The sequence below is a fragment of the Entelurus aequoreus genome, linkage group LG16, assembly GCF_033978785.1.
Source record: "Entelurus aequoreus isolate RoL-2023_Sb linkage group LG16, RoL_Eaeq_v1.1, whole genome shotgun sequence".
NCBI classification, from domain to species: Eukaryota; Metazoa; Chordata; class Actinopteri; order Syngnathiformes; family Syngnathidae; genus Entelurus; species Entelurus aequoreus.
Genome location: NC_084746.1, coordinates 24,571,679 through 24,590,275, shown reverse-complemented (window position 1 = coordinate 24,590,275; position 18,597 = coordinate 24,571,679). Strand labels below are relative to the sequence as shown.

Here is an 18,597-nt window from a genome sequence, read left to right as displayed (position 1 = left end):
GCTGACTCGCTGGCCTTATCGGGCGTGGAGGCCTTTCACATGCACCCCTATCCCCATCTTCTCATCCCTAATTTTGAAATGAGCTTTATAACTGGACAGTAAACTTCCAGTGGCTTAATGATGATGACTTCTTCATCTGTCCAAATGCTCCTTTTGTCCGCCTCAAGCTTCAGACCCTGCCCCCGTTCCTTCTGGCCACAGCAGGCCTTTAACCCTGCTTCACCCCAACTTTATAGTCCCACAGATAATCCCCCGGAACACACACACACACGCACATGCACGCACACGCAGCCTGAGGCTATTATCTCCACTGCGTCTCCTTGCCTCTCCCTTCTGTTGCTGTCGGCTTCAGCAATGGCATTCACTTGGAATGTTAGCCTTTGTTTGCCTGCTGGAGAGACAAGAATGACCTTAGCTCATCTACTATGTTCACCAGCGCCGATTTGCACTTCAGGGCCCAGCATGTAGTCGCTGAGAGGAGGAGGAGTGAAGATCCACGGGGCTTTTTATAAGGAAATTAGAGCCGCGGGCCGCCACCGTGTGAGTCCTCACACTCCCGGCGAGAAGCCAATAGAGGGTTTTCACCGCGGGAACTTTCACAGAACGGCTTTTTGGCGACATTTGTTTTCTGATCGAGTTTATGGCCGTTAATTAGCACCTCGCTCTCTGTACTTCCTCACCACCTGATGCTCATTCCTCATTTGTGGATTTGTCAGTTGAACCTCATCCGCCTCATGTTACAGTGTCAGAGCCGCAATGTGTTGTCACAGCTGCTAGACCACCCCCCCGGTCCCCCTGCACAAACCCTCCCTCCAAATGCAACATGTTGGACTAGATGTTGCTCTTTGGGGTACAGTTGCAGACATTTTTTGATTTCCAATATACTTTTATAGAACTGTGAGGTGATTCTATGTACCTTTTCGAAATGGTCCAAGTCCAGGTCCATAACGTAGGTCAGGGTGTCCAAAGTGCAGCCCAGGGTCCATTTGCAGCTTCAAGCTTTTCTAAAAACCAATCAAACACAGCCTGCATGATAATACAGTATGTATTATTAAAGGCCTACTGAAACCCACTACTACCGACCACGCAGTCTGATAGTTTATATATCAATGATGAAATCTTAACATTGCAACACATGCCAATACGGCCGGGTTAACTTATAAAGTGCAATTTTAAATTTCCCGCTAAACTTCCGGTTGAAAACGGCTTTGGATGATGACGTATGCGCGTGACGTAGCCAGTTTAACAGAGGTATGGCTTCCCCATTGAAGCCAATACGAAATAGCTCTGTTTTCATCTCATTATTCCACAGTATTCTGGACATCTGTGTTGGTGAATATGTTGCAATTTGTTCATTGCATTATGGAGAAAGAAGCTGAGCAAGCAAAGAAGAAAGTTGTCGGTGCGAAGCGGAGTACTTTGCGAGGGAAGTCAGCAACACAACACAGTCGGTGTTTCATTGTTTACATTCCCGAAAGATGCAGTCAAGATCGAAGAACTCGGACAACAGAGACTCTTACCAGGAGCACTTTGATTTGGATACACAGACGCAGACGCGATACCGTGAGTACGCAGCTGCGCTTCCAAACATTTGATCGCTTGCTATAACTAGCTCGAGCTAGTAGCTAGGAGCTAGCATAACAAACACCTAGGTGTTTGTTATGCGGGATTAATTTGTGGCATATTAAATATAAGCCTGGTTGTGTTGTGGCTAATAGAGTATATATATGTCTTGTGTTTATTTACTGTTGTAGTCATTCCCAGCTGAATATCAGGTCCCACCCGCGCGCTTCCAAACATTTGATCGCTTGCCCGTACGTGCGTGTCCCGTACGTAACTTTGGTTAAATATATAAGCTTTATGAACCTTGAGTTAGGTGAACGGTCCTTTGGGCTGAGTGAGTGTGTGTGTTGTGCAGGTGTTTGAATTGTATTGGCGGGTTATATAGACGGGATCCCGTATATATAACCCGCTCGAGCTATAACTAGCTCGAGCTAGTAGCTAGGAGCTAGCATAACAAACACCTAGGTGTTTTTATGCGGGATTAATTTGTGGCATATTAAATATAAGCCTGGTTGTGTTGTGGCTAATAGAGTATATATATGTCTTGTGTTTATTTACTGTTGTAGTCATTCCCAGCTGAATATCAGGTCACCCCCGGCTCTCACAGCATCTTCCCTATCTGAATCGCTTCCACTCCCCACTAGTCCTTCACTTGCACTTTCCTCATCCACAAATCTTTCATCCTCGCTCAAATTAATGGGGAAATCATCGCTTTCTCGGTCCGAATCTCTCTCACTTCTGGCGGCCATCATTGTAAACAATAAGGAACTTTGCGGATATGTTCACCCGACTACGTCACGCTACTTCCGGTAGGGGCAAGCCTTTTTTTTATCAGATACCAAAAGTTGCGATCTTTATCGTCGTTGTTCTATACTAAATCCTTTCAGCAAAAATATGGCAATATCGCGAAATGATCAAGTATGACACATAGAATAGATCTGCTATCCCCGTTTAAATAAAAAAAATTCATTTCAGTAGGTCTTTAAAACTGTGCAATCAGTGCAGAAACACTCATGTGATTTTTTATTTTTTTAAAGCAAAGCAGTATAACGTGTGACTGACGCCAGCTAGTGTGGCTGTGCGGTAATTAGTGATGTTTTTTTTTTTATACATAAACAAGGTTCCTTGTTTTTTTTTAGCACGTTGCCTTTCATTTCTTTAAAATGGTGCCAGTACAGTTAGAGCAGGGGTGGCAAACTCCTTTTCATCGAGGGCCACATCGCAGTTATGGCTGCCGTAGTCCGTAAAAAAAAAATCTGTAGAGTTTTACCGTGGATTTGATCGTTTTTTTTTTTTGTCTTTACAGTATATGGCTGTAAATGGAAAAAGGCTACCATGTTTTTTTACGCTAAAATTCTGGCGACAGAGCAGCCAGTGTTAATAATGAACTTTATTGTGGTTGTTTTTGCGGTGTATTACTTTAAATAGTAATAATGGTACCACTGGCTATGGGCGTGGCTATGGGCGTGGTCACATGACATCATCGAGTAATTTGCATAATTTACTACAATGATATGATTTTCTCTAAAAAGGCTCAAAAAATGTATACTTACTAATTAATAATAACAGTTTTGTTTTAAACGTCCATCCATCCATCCATCCATTTTACAATATAATTACAACACTTTATGTACATATTTATATACAGATTTGAACAATAAGTTATTCACTGAAATATATTTATTAATTGTGGTTCTTACAAAAAATATATCTTATAGAATATAAAAGCTAAAATGTCTCTTAAAGCTCTGCCCCTTTAATTAGTGCATACTAAATAATTTAACTTTAGCCTACTACTACAACCATATTATTTACCAGCAACATAATGTGAAACAAAGGCAGAGGTGTCCTGCCACAGTCAGTAATAAATAAACAGAAAACAGTAGTGGTCAAATACAAATAAGGCAACAAGAGAAGTATCCTAAGCTTCTATTTTGTAAAGTAAATCTGAACAGCCTATATGGGCATCTACATCAACTATAAGATTTGCCTGAGAAGCTGGACAGGACAAAAAAAATAAAAAAATAAATTGTTTTTTAAAATTTGTGGCGGACGTAATTCTTTCGTGGCGGGCCGCCACAAATAAATGAATGTGTGGGGAACACTGTATAGTGTTTGTTACATTATTAGATATTATTGAATCAAAATATATGTAATTGCATGCAATAAATGTTGTTGTTTTTCTGTCAAAATGGAAAGAAAGAATACATTTAGTAAGTACTTTATTGATGCATATTATTTCCAGGTGTTGGCTGGCCATATAAAAAGATGTGGCGGTCCAGATCTGGCCCCCGGGCCTTGAGTTTGACACTTGCGAGTTAAGAGTATGAACAGTTTTTTACCTTGGAGGATGGTCTTGGGCAAGGAGTCGTGATGGAAAATGTGGTTAGACCAGGCGAGCTTGCGGCGCCTGAAGGTTGCAAGTAAGGGCTCTTGCTTGCCTGCGTAAGTGACAACTTCCTGCCTGGCGAAGTCATTGGTCTTGTGCTCTTTGTATCAAATACATAGGAACCTCTTGAAACACTTGTGCTCAAACACCAGGATTCTCTCAGTGTCAGCAGTGAGTGTCCAGCTCTCACCTCTGTAGAGGAAGATGGAAACCACCAAGGACCTGTGCACCTTGATCTTCACATGGAGGCTGATGGAGTTGCTCTTCCAGGTCACGTTCAGTCTTGCGAGGCCAGGTCGAGTCATGTCCTAATTTCGCTTGTAGAGCTGCCATCCCAAGTACCTAAAGGTTTTCACTTCTTCAATTCTCTGGACCTTTAGCATGGTGTCGGTTGTTGGTTGTTTACTGAAGATGTTGACAAGGACCTTTAACTTTTTCCATTCCATAAGCTCCTGATGCCATCTCCATCTTGGTTGTAAGGTGTTGGAGTTCTTCATTGCATCTTATCAGGTCATCTGCGAAGTGCAGATTGCAGAGAGGACCTTCTCCGATAGAAATTAAGGTGTGGTGGTGATTCAACGTTTCTTGCATGATGTTCTCCAAGTAAATAAATAAATAAAAGTAGATGTTGAAAATAACTGGAGAAAAGAGACATCCTTGACATACTCCAATTGTTGTCTGTAAAACAATTATCCAAGGTTGCTGTTCAGGAGATGAGAGATGAGAAAGTTGTAGTTTCTCATCACTCGCCCTAAACCCTCATGCCAGACACTCGTTGAACAGTATTGCAGTCTGAAACACAAACAATATAAACATGTATCAAATAACTATATTTGTATATTACATAGTTACAAGGTCTACAAGGCAGAAGCGTATTAGGCCATGTCTACACTAAGTCGTTTAACCCCTTAAACAAATAATTATTTAGCCTAAGCCCCGTTTCAGCCACACTAAACCATCGTTTAAGGTCCCCCTCCTCTGACAAATTTTTACACGGGTAAGTCAGCCGTGTATTTCTTGAATCTCCGGCACTTAGCTTTCTATGAACTCATTGATCGTTTACAAAGTGAGTTCGGAGAGGAAAGTGATGCCAGAAAGACCACGCCCACACAGGAAGTGACGTCAGAAATAACACGCCACAGCCAGCTTCATAATAAAGCGGTTTCATAACAACCGCAGCTAACCACTGGAAATATGAAGGCGAGTCATCCAGACATGCCCGTGTTTCTCCTTCTTCTACATGTACAGACGCTTGTGGAAATCACACATGAATACCTTAAGAGAAAGCGATTGCAGCTATTTGGGATACAACACTTTTTAGACGGCAAGAGAACTTTGGAATGTCCAGGTCAGCTGTGTTTCTACTTAGCCAAAAACTTTGTCCATTTGTCGAAAGATAGACAATGAGAATCCAAGCTCCTGTTGATGTGATAAAAAAGGTAGCGTGTGCTTTGTATTACCTGGCCGTCGAGGGAAGACTAACTACGAAAAACATTGAATGCTTTTGGACTGGCAAAGCAGAGTATCAGTTATTGTCCGCCATGTATGTTGCCGACTCAACGTCTAGGTCCAGAGTATATAAAGTCACCAAAAACAAATGGACAATGAAGGTGAAGGAAAAAGACTGACAAGTGTCCTGACCAGATATCTAGATCCCTAGTTTGATTGATGTAAAATGTTCTTTATCACATTGTTTACGTATCTAATAAAGATTCGATTAATTTATGATGGCTCAGGTGTGATTCACTACAATAGGGCCCCAGAGCACACTGGATTCTAGTTAATTGAAATACCGCAACGCTGGATATTGTTCAGATAAGTTAAATTTAAGAACTTGAACACAAAGCAACACTAGAGGTGACTATGACATGCGCATTTTCCGCGCATGCGTACTAGTTCGCGTTGCACTGGCGCGGAGGGGTGCGGGGGTCTTAAACGGTGGTATTGTTGTGTGTGGACACGGATAAGGTTAGGTGTGATAACCTTATCCGGCTTAGTGTAAACGGGGCCTTACTTAATGAATTGTGGTCACTAGGTGTCAACAAAAACAAGTATCGCTCTATGTCAACTTAAAGACAGCAAGTAAATGGTAAATACTTGATAGCGGTGTTCTACCTTCAAGGTACTCAAAGCGCTTTGACACTATTTGAACATTCACCCATTTATTCACACACTGATGGCGGGTGCTGCCATGCAAGGCCCTAACCACGACCCATCAGGAGTAAGGGTGAAGTGTCTTGCTCGAGGACACAATGGGCATAACTAGGATGGCGGAAGCTGGGGATCGAACCAGGAACCCTCAAGTTGCTGCCACAGCCGCTCTACCAACCGAGTCACGCCATCTTCCACGTCCCAAGTCCATTCCCGTTTATTGATAATAAATCGGGTGTTTTACATACCTACAATTGTTCCCTGACTATTTTCACTTGATCAAGCCTTTTTTCTAACAGTCACTCTACAAAATAATAAAAGCCTGTGTGATCTGTGCTGATATCGTATCGGATCAACATCAGTATCAGCCAAAGCTCCAGTATCCGTATCGTATTGGAAATAAAAAAAGTTGTATCACAACACCCTTCAAATATAACACTTTCATTTACATAGTTGTTTTTCAGTATCATTATTGTTATTTGTATTGTTCAAATTTTTTGGGGCCGGGATAAATCACATGATTCCATTGTGGAATTAGAAAATGTGATTCCTTGCTTTAGAAAGACCCGGACGCTCAAAATATTTATTTAGAATAAGTAGTGTAAACTTAAAAAGTTGTTAAAAGTTGTACTTACTTAAAAATGTTGAGTGTGAGTAACATTTTCCTTCTTTTTAAGTTTATTAAACCTGTTATTTGTAATAAATATTAACTTGTTTGCAGATTATGTAACTGCTACTTAAAATAATTAACTCACAGTTACTTAAAACTCAGTGGATTAAACATAATTTTGTCTTATTTTGAAAGAACAAATCATTAAATCGAATCAAGAATAAATTAAGAATGAATCCATCACATTATAGATTTGTATTGTTAATATACTCAGTGTGTGTATGTATATATAAATTATTACATGCACGCACACACAGAGGAAGTGCTTTTATTTTGTAGCATTTGCGTGCACTTCCTCTTCAGGCAGCAGACACGAGAAGGAACATTTTTGAGTTGGCTTAATTGGTAAGTTTAATTCAATTATAATTTAAAAGTGCATTTAGCATAAACTCCAAATATTTACGACCTGATGTAAACTTAGACTTAGACAAACTTTAATTATCCACAAGGGAAATTGTTCAACACAGTAGCTCAGTTACAATGATGGAAAGTGTAAGGATGAAAAGGACAATGCAGGTATAAATAGACTAATATAGCGATAAAAAAAATCTAATATATATACGAATATATACATAATATGTGCAGGGTTTCCCACACATTCATTTATTTGTGGCGGCCCGCCACGAAAGAATTACGTCCGCCACAAATTTAAAAAAAATAATAATAATAATAATTTTTTTTTTTTTTGTCCTCTCCAGCTTCTCAGGCAAATCATATAGTTGATGTAGATGCCCATATCGGCTGTTCAGATTTACTTTACAAAAGAGAAGTGTAGGATACTTCTCTTGTTGCCTTATTTGTATTTGACTTTATTAAATGTATTTATATTAGAAACACAACATGTGTATATAACAAAGGGTGCAAAGTCTGCAGGCAGTAGGAAACACATGGTTAAGTGTAGGGTAAAACTGATGGCAGTCTAAAGTTCAAGATTTTTGGAGCTCTTTGTTCAGTGGATCAGATGTTTGATGAAGCTCTGTGCCTATCTACCACCACTACTGTTTTCTGTTTATTTGTTACTGACTGTGGCAGGACACCTCTGCCTCTGTTTCACTTTATGTTGCTGGTAAATAATATGGTTGTAGTAGTAGGCTAAAGTTAAATTATTTAGTATGCACTAATTAAAGGGGCAGAGCTTTGAGACATTTTAGCTTTTATATTTTATAAGATATATTTTTTGTAAGAACCACAATTAATAAATATATTTCAGTGAATAACTTATTGTTAAAATCTGTATATAAATATGTACATAAAGTGTTGTAATTATATTGTAAAATGGATGGATGGATGGATGGATGGACGTTTAAAACAAAACTGTTATTATTAATTAGTAAGTATGCATTTTTTTAGCCTTTTTAGAGAAAATCAAATCATTGCAGTAAATTATGCAAATTACTCGATGATGTCATGGTGACCACGCCCATAGCCGCGCCCCCACCGCCACAGGTATCTTGGCCGTTTATGGGAAACACTGATGTGTACAGAATAATATATATACAGATATATTATGTCAGTAACATATATACAATATATACCAGTGACCATGTACAATATTACAGTATATACAGTATATGTGACAGCAGCAGCATAAAATAGAGAGTAGATATACTCAAATATTTGAGTTTATGAACTCAAAAAATATGTGGCAACTGATTGCCTCACTTTTTTTGAGTTCTGCTTACTTATTCTGGTTTACAGTGTAGTAATTAGTCAATCAAGAGGTGTCCCTTTTCTGCTCCCGTTACACAAAGCAAGGTCTATAAAGACACGCTTGAATGAGTTTGCCGTGGAAGAAGCCCACCAACCAGCTCTGGAATTAACTCAAAACAAGATGGTGACCTTTGACCTTATAAATGAACACAAAGACGTGGTTGTAGATGTAATGGTCGGTTGACCCAACACTTTTGTGTGTTAAAGTCAAGTGTCAAGGGTACAAGAGCAGCATGGTGTCCCCAAAAGGCACAATTAATATAATTCTACACTATAATATAAAGGCAAAAGAGGCATGTTGTGTATTGGGCAGCTGCTGAGTCAGCTAAAACACAACCTCAGCGCTCCCATGGGAATCCAGAGAGGAAGACTCCTCCCAGTCCCCTGGATGTCATGTGACTCATCATTCCTCAGGTGGCGGCAGAGATACTTCCCCTTTGTGGGGACTTAAGTCGGAGCTCAATGCAGTGTTGAGGGATGGCTTTAGGGGCGGGAAGCCATTCAATCCACACTCTTTTGTTTTTTTGCCGCGGCGTCCTTTGACGGCGGGCTTAGTCATTATCTACGCTTTAAATGGCCTATTTAGGATGGGGGGTGGCATGTCAAAGTCGGGGACTGGCATATAAATCACACTTGACAGCTCTTTTCCCATCGCTTGAACTTGGTTATGGCTGCAGATTGTGGACGCTTTTCCCCTTCCTTTTTCCACCTGAAGGCCTCCATGGTCTCGACCGTGGAGGCACTTTTCACAGCCAAACTCAAGCCCGCTGTTTGGACAACTGTGGGTAAAAATGCCCCCCATGCTCGCCGAGGCCCTAATGGAGGCAGCAATTGGCCCACTCGGGCCTTTACAGCTGTCCCGTCACACTGACTTTGCCCTCGTATAACTATTGGAGGGGAGGTGAGAAGAACTGCACACAACTTGATTAAAACAACGCTGTCCGTGGTAATGAACTGGAACAGCAGGCCGACAGCTCAGCCAAGCAGGATCTAGCAAAGGTTGTTTATTAATCCAATTCCATTTATATTCCTCTCTTTCATTTCAATCATGTCTGCTAATTGCTGTAAAGGCTTTGGTAAATATTGGCATGAAGTGACTGAATTTCTGTTTACCCGACAAATTCTTTACTTGGCGCTCATTAGAGGACAAGGGAACACACAGAAAGGTCTTAGTGTTCATTCTCTAGAATCTCATTTTATCTATAACAGAAGTAGGGCTGGGCGATATATCGAATATACTCGATATATCGCGGGTTTGTCTCTGTGCGATGTAGAAAATGACACGTTCTCACGCAGTTGCTTTTAGCTGCGGGCATTGCACTTCAGGCTTTTGTCACTCTTTCTTGTCTCTCCTTCTCACAGAGACATAAAACAAGCGCACCTTCTATCATACGTCACATACTGTCGCGCGTGCAACGTCATACGCTCTCGCCAAGCAGAGAGGTAGCGGCATGGGTAACGTTAGCAGTGGTAGGTGTTGCTAGAGGAGTGGTGCGAGTGGTAATACGAGAGAGAGAAGGTGCCAATCTGGTAACAAATGAAGGAAGAATTAATTCCCAAGAAAAACAGCACGGGGTCCATCGTCTGGCGGTGGTTTGGCTTTAAGCGGGAAGTTGTTGAACAGACAACCGTAATAGGCGTTGCTACAAAAAGTAGCAGCACTACTAATTTGTAGCATCATTTGAAAAGTCACCTGCTAGAAAATGAAGAGTGCTTGAAACGCTGCATGTCAACATCTCCGGCCGGTGCCACACCAACAAAATGCCGAAGCAACCAGCACTGACCCAATTGAGCCTGGCATCTTCCATTTCCACATCAACACCGTATGAAAAAAATAGTCAACAACAGAAGGAGATAACGTACGCAGGAACCCACCACATAGCGAAGAACATACACGATTTGATTTCCTATTATGCAGCTCATTTTTATTTGACAGTTATTGAAATATCTTGTGTAACATCATGCACAAAAGTGCACTTTATTTGTTTTAAACTATTGTAGTTTGTTTGTTCTGTACAAAAAGTGCACTTTAATTTAGTGTTGTTTTGATATGTCATCTTAGTGACATCATGCACAAAAGTGCACTAATAGCTTGTTTTGAAATGTCTCTGACAATCTTGCACTCTCTGTTTCGGAAATTACATGAATGTTTGTGCCACTGCTTAATAACTGTTTAATAAATACAGTTTTGGTAAATTGACTTAGTTGTGATTTCCCTCTCTGCATGAACGTTTAAAATGAGCATACACTACCGTTCAAAAGTTTGGGGTCACATTGAAATGTCCTTATTTTTGAAGGAAAAGCACTGTACTTTTCAATGAAGATAACTTTAAACTAGTCTTAACTTTAAAGAAATACACTCTATACTTTGCTAATGTGGTAAATGACTATTCTAGCTGCAAATTTCTGTTTTTTGGTGCAATATCTACATAGGTGTATAGAGGCCCATTTCCAGCAACTATCACTCCAGTGTTCTAATGGTACAATGTGTTTGCTCATTGGCTCAGAAGGCTAATTGATTATTTGAAAACCCTTGTGCAATCATGTTCACACATCTGAAAACAGTTTAGCTCGTTACAGATGCTACAAAACTGACCTTCCTTTGAGCAGATTGAGTTTCTGGAGCATTACATTTGTGGGGTCAATTAAACCCTCAAAATGGCCAGAAAAAGAGAACTTTCATCTGAAACTCGACAGTCTATTCTTGTTCTTAGAAATGAAGGCTATTCCACAAAATTGTTTGGGTGACCCCAAACTTTTGAACGGTAGTGTATATTAATGCAGTATGAACAAGAATGTTTTAATGTAGACACATAGAATCATCATGCTGCTGTGATTATATGCATCAAGTGTTAATTCAAGGCTAAGGCAAAATATCGAGATATATATCGTGTATCGTGACATGGCCTAAAAATATCGAGATATTAATAAAAGGCCATATAGCCCAGCCCTAAACAGAAGGCACTTTTGAGGGAGATCAGCAAGCATTCTGGCGACAGAGGCAAAAAAAAAACTCTCTCTTAAGGAATAAATCGCGAACATACTCAGCACAGGTAAAATTATATAGTACGGTATTCCCGAAAGGGACAAGCGGTAGAAAATGGATGGATGGATGTTTGACTTGGCAACTCATTGCATTTTTAATGCGTCTAAACTTGTGCAGGATTGCGATAGGATTAGTGATGTGCCCATCAATCAGCCACCGATCAGTGTTGGCCAATTTTCCTGAAAAAGTATGTGATCACCAATTTGCCATTGCCAATTAATGCATGACTTCCAAAGCCGATCACAAACATCAATCCTCTCTGGCTGACATATTTATTTTTAGTCTCCCAGCTGACGAGTTAGCAGTTACCGTAATTATGTGTCTCCATCCACAGTGTTGAGCTAATAATAATCACATCCATTATGGCAAATGAACTGCATTTCTTGCAGTTTCAAGTATTATCACTGGAGGACAAGGTTAAACATGTTACACGATGAGGGCAAGCCAGGAGCAGGCATGCTCATAGCTAAGCTAACTTCTTCTCTAGACGTAAACAACACCAATAAATATGTGATTAGTAAAGTTTAAGAGGTGTAGATATAACCACATCACAGCAGAAAGTAGGCAGATATTAACATGAAAATTAACAAGATGAATAAGAATCTCGAGAGAGGATAATATAACAACTGTTGGTGTGTCAGCATTGTCACAGTTAGTACACAACATATAAGAGGTACAGTACAGGCCAAAAGTTTGGACACACCTTCTCATTCACAACAAAACTGATGGTCCCAACCCCATTGATAAGGCAAGAAATCCCACTAGTCAACCCTGATAAGGCACACCTGTGAAGTGAAAACCATTTCAGGTGACTACCTCTTGAAGCCCATCGAGAGAATGCCAAGAGTGTGCAAAGCAGTAATCAGAGGGGTGGCTATTTTGAAGAAACTAGAATACAAAACATGTTTTCAGTTAGTTCACCATTTTTTGTTAAGTACATAACTCCACATGTGTTCATTCATAGTTTTGATGCCTTCAGTGACAATCTACAATGTAAAAAGTCATGAAAATAAAGAAAAGGCATTGAATGAGAAGGTGTGTCCAAACCAGGGCCGGCCCGTGGCATAGGCCGTATAGGCAAATGCTAAGAGCGCCGTCCATCAGGGGGCGCCACGCCAGTGCCACAAATGTTGGAGAACAAAAAAATAAATAAATAAAAGTTGGTATTATTATTTCTAAATACAACAAATAATCCCACGTTAATTAAAATGCAAAGTAAAGCCTATTTAATATAAATATTATTTGTTACAACATTACTCCCCCCCCCCCCCCCGCGCACGGTGCGCCCCCTCCCTTCAACACAAGATGTCAAAACGGCCAAAACTGTCAGGTGCCCAGGGAAGAAAAAAGAGAAAAGAAGAGGAGGAGAAACGAGAAAAAGACAGAGGTAGCAGGGAGGTAACGTTAGCCTACATTAAATTATTTGTCTGTTACAGAATGTGATAGTAACCTGGCTTTTTTAGCATTATGCTAATGTTACCTGATTCGGCAATTGCTAATCAATAAATAGCTAGTTCTGTTTTAACGTCGGGTTAATATTGTGGAGGGGGCTAAATTGTTATGGAAAATAATAATGTAACGTTATGTAATTACAGTACTCCCACCTTACATTCCTCAGGGACATTTGTATTAGATCTTTTAAGCAGGTGTTTTTTGTTTACATTGTTATTTTCTTCTGGTTAGCTAATGTTTGCCCTGCAGGTAATAGTGACTTTTCCACCCCTTTATATATTAGGTATAGTTGTAAGCGTAGTTGTTAAAGTGCACATCATTAATGTTAATTAAGCAATATCACATGAGAGGGAATGCTGTTTTTTAATTTGAGCACTGCTGTGATTCGGTTAAAGATAATCATAACAACATTCTCATATAATATGTTGATTTGCTTTCTTTAAGTAAAAAAAAAGGTCAAAGACAAAGCTATTCGGTTTCTTGTGAGTATATACACTTCACTGCCGATGTGGGGGGGCGCCACCTAAAATCTTGCCTAGGGCGCCAGGTTGGTTAGGGCCAGGCCTGGTCCAAACCTTTGACTTGTACTGTAGATCGGATGGATCCATAAATTGGTGGTGTCGATACCAAGGGTAGTATCAATATATGATCAATACTAGACTGATTAGGTTGATATTTTTATTTTCACAAAATCATGTTTTGTTGTTTTTGTTAGTGTTTACAAACTCGGAATAATTCCCTAGACACAGGAGGACTTTGAGGGTAAAAATAAAATGATTTAAATAAGTAGTAAATAGTAGTTTTTGCTTTTGTTTGGTTTAGTTATTGTGTACTATGTTTGTGTACTAGTACTTTCTTTAGCTCAAACAATTGTAGGTCATAACATGAAATAAGGAACTTGTGTAAATGTAATAGCGCTCACCATTAATTCATTGAAACTGTTATAGTCAATACTGGTCTCGGCCAATCTCACTGGTTTTGGAATCTGCAACAATGCCACATAGTTGTTTGAAAAGAGAAAATAAAGACATTTGAAGACATTACCTATACAGAAATACTTTGGTTTTGGAACGCTTCATTTTTCATCAGGTTCAGTATGACCAAAGAGCCCACTTATCAAACGGACAATATTGCATGAAACAAACTACCGGTAATCAGTTTACAGCGTATTATTCCGCAAAATTGAGTGCCCCAACAAACATTAGTGACTCTGTCTCTGAGCTTTTTTTAAATTGAGTACCACTGCAAAATAATCCATTAAGAGCCCAAAGAAAGTTGCTGGCACCAACACTTTGATAAAGAAGGTGAGAAACACTATTGAACACAATGAAGGACTCAGTGAAAAGTATGAAGGTGGCGTTTGTGTTAGGGGTGTCCCGGTACAACTTTTTCACTTCCAATACGATATTGATATTGTAGCATTGAATATTTGCCGATGTGTATGCTGATCGAATACAATATCAGCACAAATCATACATTTTTGTATTATTTTGCAGGTGGAAAGTGCAATTAGTCAAACAGAGAACAATTATAAGTACGACAATCACTAACCTATTCATTATTAACCGTCTCGAATGGACTTACGCTGTCCTTAATTATGTTGAAATGGAGTGACATATAGTTGTTGGTGACACCTAGTGGCCACAATAATTCATTAAGTTACGCTCATGAAGATTGCTACTGGATACTTTCTAATACGCTTCTGCCTTTGAAACGTTGTATGCAGGGCCGGCCCGTGGCATAGGCCGTATAGGCAAATGCTAAGGGCGCCGTCCATCAGGGGGCGCCACGCCAGTGCCAAAAATGTTGGAAGAAAAAAAAAAAAGAAAAAAAAAGTTGGTACTATTATTTCTATATACATAAAATAATCCCACGTTAATTAAAATGCAAAGTAAAGCCTATTTAATAGAAATATTATTTGTTACAACATTACGCCCCCCTCCCCCGGCACGGTGCGCCCCCTCCCTTCCCGTATAATGACTCTTTTTGGACGTCACCACATCAAAAAATCAACACAAGATGTCAAAACGGCCAAAAGTGTCAGGTGCCCAGGGAAGAAAAAATACAAAAGAAGAGGAGGAGAAACGAGAAAAAGACAGAGGTAGCAGGTAGGTAACGTTAGCGTACATGAAATTAATTGTCTGTTACAGAATGTGATAGTAACCTGGCTTTTTAGCATTAAGCTAATGTTAATTCGGCAATTGCTAATCAATAAATAGCTAGTTCTGTTTTAAGTCGGGTTAATATTGTGGAGGGGCTAAATTGTTATGGAAAATAATAATGTAACGTTAGGTAATTACAGTACTCCCTGGTGTACAGTAATTTGTAAGTCATTCCAGTTAATGCAATATTAAAAAGCACAAATAGAGAACTCTGTAGGATCCCCTTTTTTTGTAATATAGTTGTTAAAGTCATACTGGTTTGATATCTTGTTTTGTGCAATGCCTTATTTATATTGTATTTTTAATTTATTTAATGCAACTTGTTGACACGTTTTATTTTGTGTTTATGTATGTAAAAAATATTGTATTACATATATTCATTTTTTATTTTTTGTATTCATTTATTTATCCATATTCTTGTTAACTATTCTGATTGTTAATTTGCTTTCTTTAAGTAAAAAAAAAGGTCAAAGACAAAGCTATTCGGTTTCTTGTGAGTATATACACTTCACTGCCGATGTGGGGGGGCGCCACCTAAAATCTTGCCTAGGGCGCCAGATTGGTTAGGGCCTGGTTGTATGTGTAAGTGATATGCAACTATTATTATTTGATACTTGTTTATATTGACAAATGTGGTGTTTAAGACTGCAATATTATTGAAAGACATGTTAACTGGCTCTCCAGCTTTGCAAAAGTAAACACGCTACAGGACTGTTTGTGTCGGAGTATTTTATCTGAGATTTTGGATGCACGCCGATATAATCCAATACTTAGAGTCTCATAACGGTAAAAATTGATGTCAAATGTTTATTCATCCATCATTCATATGTGTTTAATATTGTTTTCGGCATGTTAAACTATAATCATTCTCTATAAAATATGTTTTGTGATTGGGTGTCTGGAACTTAATTCATTGGATTTATATTATTTGTTTTGGAGTAAAATTGCTTTGGTTTTCGTACAATTTGGTCTTCACCAAACATTTTGGAACGGAATAATGAAAACCGATATACAACTGTACTAGGTATGTAACGATATGAAAATTTCATATCGCATTTACTGTGACCAAAATGATCAGTTATCATTATTATTGCAGTATTGTTGAATGCGCTCAAAAAGTACTCATATACACACACTGAAATCTTTTAACCAAGTTATTATTTTTTTAAATAAGATATGCTCCAGTCACCCCACGACCCCAAAAGGGACAAGCGGTAGTAAATTGATGGATGGAACTACAGAAAATAGACACACCAACTATTTTTTCTGTTTTGTGTTTCTTTTGCTTCACTTGTAGTGCTTTAGATTTACTTTTTCATCTGTTTAAATGGCTATGCATTTAGTGTTTTAAATACTGATTTGTACTGTAGCACTTTAAGGTTTATTTAAATGAAAAGTACAAAACAAAAACAAATCTGTTATTATTATTTATCATTTCTGGTGGGTGTTGTGGCGTCCTACTCTGTACAACGGTTCTTGATTGCACCGTAAAAACACCTAGGTCACTTTTCCTCCGAGTAGAGAACGATCACAGTTTGCACAGTTTGTGGGTTCAATGTGCACAATTGACTATGTTAGTTAATCAGACTGTAATGTGTTTATATAAGTTTGGATTGGGGTATGTGGATTCTTAATGGGGAAAAACGTTAATGTCTCTTGTTTTCATGTTAGCATTTAAGATAGCGAGCTGGCGCCAGTCAGTATGAATTTATCATAGTGCAGTTGTCATAAAAATGTGTATGCCTGTTTCAGAAAAAACTCAAAATTTTTATTTAGGATTTTGGAATGTATTTTTACTTTTGTTACTATTATTAATTTGGGCATTGGTACCTCTGTCAGGAGGTTATGTAAACGTCAGCATGTTTAAGTTAGCAACATAACAAAAAAACGTATCAGCAGATTTTCATTAAACTTTCAGGATATGACAGAAATGGGGCTAATCCAAATCATTCTACTATGTTACCATAAATTTGTGTTAGAAGCTTCAATTTCTGTGTTTGTGTACGCGAGTGGACACGCCTCGACCCACAGAGACATGTGGATGACTGGCAAGAGGCGTCGGTCCGTTACTTTCATTCCGCTACAGATTACTTTAAACATTTATGGACAGATTTTGATTAAACTTTTTAGGAAATATCAGAAATGGGACAAGGAAAATGCATTTTGGGGGTGATCAGGATCACCATTTGGATTCAGCATTTTATTACAGGCAGTGTTTTTCTAGTTCCAGATGTTTCTTTATATGTCAGTCATGAATGGATCATATTGATCTTGATAACAATATCTAGTCATATAAGCAGGAGGTGTGTATCTGGTGTGTGAAGGTCTGAAATAGGGTCCGGACTTGGATGACGTCTAGACTCTAATTCTAGTTTTTTCACACTGAATTGTATAATCTGCGAAGAGAAAGAGCCCCTTTTTTAGAGTAAATTATAGTAAGTGGGGAGTAGGGTTGTACGGTATATTGGTAATAATAAAGTACTGCGGTACTAATGAATTCAAAAAGTACCATACTGCCTGTGAAAAATACTGGTACTTTTTATTTTACATGTACATTACGGCTCGTCGTCGTCACGCTGTGTCATTGCTGGTAAAAACGTGCAGAGGCGCATGTTAGGCAAAGCACACGCCTGGAGTACTTAGAGCAGTCACAGTGTGGAGACAGAAGAGGGTGAATGGACGCATTTTAACTAACGATAAAGATGAAGATGTAAACACTGAAGCGCCGCTCTGAAAGAGGTGCTTTAAAACATGGCGAGTTCAAATCGTTGGGAGGATTAGCACTGCCAAACTTTAGGTTTTACTCCTGGGCCACCAACATTAGAATTCTTAAATTTTGGCTGCAATATGAAGCATTTGATCCCCTTTCGCTATGGCTGGTTATGAAGGCTAACTCAACTAAACCAGTATCTCTTAGGGCTCTAGTTCACTCTCCCATTCACTCTTTTACTTCTGCTTTTATTAAAAATCCAATCATAAAAACCTCATTGAGAATTTGGGTTCATTTTAAGCGCTATTTTGACTTACAGACTATTTCCAGTCTTGCACACATCACTGAAAATCAATTTTTCCCTCCCTCTCTGTGCCTTTTTAAAGTCTGGGGATCAAACACCATTAAAGATGTATACATTGACAACATGTTTGCCTCTTTCCAGCAACTTCGTGATACATTTTTACACCCTAATCATCACTTTTTTAGATATGTACAGATCCGCAGTTTTCTTCGTAATACTTTTCCAAGGTTTCCAAACTTACCGACTGGCACAGTTTTAGATGCCTTTATGACACCACTTCCGACTTATAAAAGGATCAATTACACGTACACTACCGTTCAAAAGTTTGGGGTCACCCAAACAATTTTGTGGAATAGCCTTCATTTCTAAGAACAAGAATGGACTGTCGAGTTTCAGATGAAAGTTCTCTTTTTCTGGCCATTTTGAGCGTATAATTGACC

The 18,597-nt window shown here is 39.0% G+C and overlaps 1 protein-coding gene and 1 long non-coding RNA gene across 6 annotated transcripts in view; one reads left to right on the top strand and one right to left on the bottom strand.

Annotated features, from left to right (window-relative positions):
* LOC133630739 (uncharacterized) overlaps nt 1-18,597 on the bottom strand; it is a 123,511-nt gene that overhangs the window by 49,665 nt on the left and 55,249 nt on the right. For 2 of the 5 annotated variants that reach the window (XR_009821325.1, XR_009821328.1), the window contains 2 exons: nt 3,906-4,744; nt 917-1,004 (listed from right to left, as the gene is read on the bottom strand). This is a non-coding gene — a long non-coding RNA (uncharacterized LOC133630739). The remainder of the gene's footprint in view (nt 1-916; nt 1,005-3,905; nt 4,745-18,597) is intronic. The other 3 variants (XR_009821326.1, XR_009821327.1, XR_009821330.1) reach the window with 3 other exon arrangements.
* greb1l (GREB1 like retinoic acid receptor coactivator) overlaps nt 1-18,597 on the top strand; it is a 133,750-nt gene that overhangs the window by 60,073 nt on the left and 55,080 nt on the right. The gene's annotated exons all lie outside the window — the stretch shown is intronic.